Raw genomic sequence first — 4423 nt, 5'->3', positions numbered from 1 at the left:
GAATGAGAAAGTGCCATAGCCTCTTCTTTTATAGCACTAGTTCCACTCCGTCAATCAAAAACAAACAATATGGGACTAAATTCTAAACCCTAAACTCTAAACTCCACCTAGTATAAAAGGTCATTACAGTTTTTTTTGTTTGTAAATAGAGGCGAGAGTACAACTCCACCTGGTATAAATGGCCATTAGAGTTTTTTTTTTAACAAGAGGCGAGAGTACACTGCAAACCGTGATCTTTCTCATGTCTCCTTCTCCTTCTTCACGGAAAAGAAAGGAGAGTCTTGTTGCTTGTGATTTTGTTCTAGAGGCAGTTAAGGTTTGTTGCTTCGCCGCTGCAGCTGCGTCGACAAGCAGGACATCTCCTCCGTCGGTCAACCTCTCTCCGCCTCGCTCCCTCGTAAGCTGATCAAATTCTTTGCCTAAGGTGTCTGTAGGTTTGATCCTCCGATTCGCTCGGCTCGTCACTAGTCGGCTTCAGATGTCGATCCTATAGGAAATGGGAACGTAGGAGCATGCCCACGTTCCCCACTACAATTAATGGAAAAGTCCATTATATCATTGAGTTATTTTCCTTTATAAGGGGTGCGTCCAAGGATCATGACGGATGATTCACAGTGTAGAGAAAGAGACAACGAGAGAGTGAGAAGAATATCTGAGACGGTGAGATTTGGTTCGTGAAATTGTGGAGAGCTTTCCAATCCTATGATTGCTCTTCCGGCAGCAAGTCCAATCGTCGTCGATTGTAGATCTGTGGGAGATCGTTGTAAGTGTTTACCATTTTAATTTGTTTTGTTCGTGCATTTAGAGTATCAACAATGGTATCATAGCACATAGTTAGTTATAAATGCATGACAAATCTCCTGCTTAAAATTTCTACCACTTCCTTTTGCTCTCTTTTCTTGCCGCTCCGATCGATTTTGTTGCCTGTTGCCAACACATGGAAAGATAGCATCCATGTCGCAAACTTCCCCAATTGCCGACTTCGTAGGCCTTGAGGAACACCCACAAAGTTTGCTCTGATATTGGCCGGTGGTTGTGCTCATGGCCGCCACTCGCAGAGGCTTTGCGTCATTAGCGTCGGAGGGCTATCGCCAAAGACTTCCCCTGGTTTATGGTCACTAACATTTTTTTTTTTGCTTGTTTTAGTGTGTGCGAGATCAAAGGGAAACTTTTTCTCATAGTAAAAAGTCTTATTCCAAACAATAACCAAGTAACCATTGCCAGCATGCCCTCTTTTCAATTTTCAAACATAATCAATCGTATTGTCAAATATTTTGAGGAGGAAGTCTCAATTCATGCATCTTACTCTTGAGGTTTTGGTGGTTCTCATTTGCTATGCTGAGTTCATCCTATTGAACTCGTTTTGTTTCTTTTATATCTACTTGCAATAGCCTAGAGGGATGAGATGTGGAATGTCAATCTTAGTTTGGCCTTTGTGCTTCCCTCTCCCATTGCAAAATATATTAAAGAACTTTGTTGCCTACTTTCCCAACTCTGTTGCATCTAGGTATGAAAGCGCCTTAACATGTTAGTTAATCTAACCCACAAGCTAATCACCCCTCGAGTTATTCTCCTATAGTTTGGGCCCTCCATAGACCGTAGGGTTAGGGTTTTCCCATGGTCTTTCATTTGGCATGTTCTTTCAGTGTGACCAAACAATTTACTTGTCAGTTTGACTGAGCGAGACTATTTATCCAAAGCATTGGTCTGGAGTTGGTTCAAGATCATCGAGATGGTAACAACATTGTGCTCTCGGTACACATCCCAAGCGTGCCCTATCATTGTGCCCTCGTTGCATATCCCAAGCATGCCAGATAAGGCGGTAAATGAACCAATGGTTCAAAAATAAGTTTGGTGTTCAATTTAATATGAAATTATTTATGTGCGTTCAATACAACACTATTTTAATTAATTGGACATGCTTCAAAAATTTATGAATAAATTTGAACAAGTTTATTGGTGATGAATGATCATCAATAACTTGTTTATAAACATGTTAAATAAAATAAAATAAAATAAAATAATTAAATTTAATAAATAATTGAATAAGTTTCAAACAATAAATAAGGTTGTTCTTGTGTAATAGTACCATGATAGGACACTTTTAGTTTCCCAAATATTTAAGGATCGAGTTTAAATCTCGGTGAATTAACGGATGAATTTTCCCTAATAGACGATTGATCTAAGAACATTGGATTGATGGACCGGTGGAAAATTTTTATGGCTGGATTGACCATCCCAGGATTAGTCAGCGAAAGTTGAGTACTTGATACCAATTCAATTGAGAACTTGATAACATTTAAACGAACCAACCTCAAGCCAAACTTGAACCAAACTCTACCCCCACGGTGTAGCCAAATTGGTATTCGGGTGATACAGGTGTTTTACATGTTTTATTCCCTAAGAATTAAATGTCCTCCCTATTAGAAAGTTGTTTGGTATGTGTTTTATCTTTCTTGGGCGGAGTAAAATCCTTTTTTCTTACCAAATTAAAAAAATAAACCACACTAATTATGTTATTTCAATTCAATTGAATAATTAATAAATTTAAAATTTTAATTAAATTATTTCAAAATTTCATCTAAGAAAACATCAATTTATTCAATTCTAATTTTTAAATTTCTTATTCATTAAATTCAATTATTTTCTGTGTTTTGTATTTATTTTTAAATATATAAAATTTTAAGATTTAATTTCATATATTGTAATTAATAATTTAAAAATAAACTTAATTTAATATAAAAATTTAATTTAACTTGGTCGGGTGCGCCGAACCCCTACAATAGTGCAACATAGGGATGACACGCAAAGGATCCAATAGCAAGCTACTGTAATGATCCCTCGCCAAAGAAAAATTAATTTAATATCATAGTGAACCAATGGTCCACGTATCAGATATTAAACTGATAAGAACAGATACTACACTTGATCTTAGCCAAAAGGCCGAGAAAGGTATGAATAAGAAAGTGTCATAGCCTCTTCATTTATAGCACTAGTTCCACTCCGTCAATCAAAAACAAAAGATATGAGACTAAATTCTAAACCCTAACATGTAAACTCCATCTAGGATAAAAGGTCATTGCGGTTTTTTTTTTGTTTGTAAATAGAGGCGAGAGTACAACTCCACCTGGTCTAAATGACCATTAGAGTTTTTTTTTCAGAAGAGGCGAGAGTACACTACAAACCGTGATCTTTCTCATGTCTCCTTATCCTTGGCCGCGGAAAAGAAAGGAGAGTCTTGTTGCTTGCGATTTTGTTCTGGAGCTAGTTAAGGTTTGTTGCTTCGCCGCTACAGCTGCGTCGACGAGCAGGGCCTCTCGTCCGTCGGTCACCCTCTCTCCATCTCAGTCCCTCGTAAGCTGTTCAAATTTTTCACCGAAGCTGTCTGTGGGTTTGATCCCCTGATTCGCTCATCTCGTCACTAGTCAGCTTCAGATGTCGATCCTATAGGAAATGGGAACGTGGGAACATGCCCACGTTCCCCACTACTCTTAATGGAAAAGCCCATCATATCCTTGGGTTATTTCCCTTTATAAGGGGTGCGTCTAAGGATCATGGGGGGCGATTCACGGTGTAGAGAAAGAGACAATGAGAGAGTGAGCAGAACATCTGAGACGGTGGGATTTGGTTCGTGAAATTGTGGAGAGCTTTCCAATCCTATGATTGCTCTTCCAACCGCAAATCCAATCTTCACCGATTGCAGATCTGCGGGAGATCGTTGTAAGTGTTTACCATTTTAATTCGTTTTGATTCATTCATTTAGAGTATCAACAATGGTATCAGAGCACATAGTTAGTTATAAATGCATGACAAATCTCCTGCTTAAAATTGCTACCCCTTCCTTTTGCTCTTGTTTGCTGCCGCTCCGATCGATTTTGTTGCCCGATGCCAACACATGGAAAGATAGCGTCCATGTCACGAACTTCGCCAATTGCCGACGTCGTAGGCCTTGAGGGACACCCACGGAGTTTGTCTCCGATTTGGCCGGTGGCTTGGCTCATGGCCGCCACTCGCTGAGGCTTTTCGTCATTAACATCAGAGGGCTATCGCCAAAGACTTCCCCTGATTTCTGGGCACTAACATTTTTTTTACTTGTTTTTGTGTTTGCGAGATCAAAGGAAAACTTTTTCTCACAGTAAAATGTCTTATTCCAATCAATAACCAAGTCACCATTGCCAGCATGCCCTCTTTTCAATTTTCAGACATGATCAATCGTACTATCAAATATTTTGAGGAGGAAGTCTCAATTCATGCATCTTACTCTTGATGTTTTAGTGGTTCTCATTTGATATGCTGGGTTCATCCTATTGAACTCGTTTTGTTTCTTTTATATCTACCTACAATAGCCTGAAGGGAAGAGATGTGGAAAGTCAATCTTACTTTGGCCTTTGTGCTTCCTTCTCCAATTGCAAAATATATTAAA

At 38.9% G+C, this 4423-nt stretch overlaps 1 non-coding gene across 1 annotated transcript; it reads right to left on the bottom strand.

The window, feature by feature from the left end:
• Window positions 1-2759: 2759 nt before the first annotated feature.
• Window positions 2760-2956, bottom strand: LOC122044618. Its single transcript, XR_006129649.1, has one exon. It is a non-coding gene; the product is annotated as a U2 spliceosomal RNA (small nuclear RNA).
• Between the last annotated feature and the right edge of the window lie 1467 nt (window positions 2957-4423).

The sequence above is a fragment of the Zingiber officinale genome, chromosome 2A (genome assembly GCF_018446385.1).
Source record: "Zingiber officinale cultivar Zhangliang chromosome 2A, Zo_v1.1, whole genome shotgun sequence".
Lineage (NCBI taxonomy): Eukaryota > Viridiplantae > Streptophyta > Magnoliopsida > Zingiberales > Zingiberaceae > Zingiber > Zingiber officinale.
Note: the sequence above shows the minus strand (reverse complement) of the source record. Positions and strands in the feature narration are given on the sequence as shown.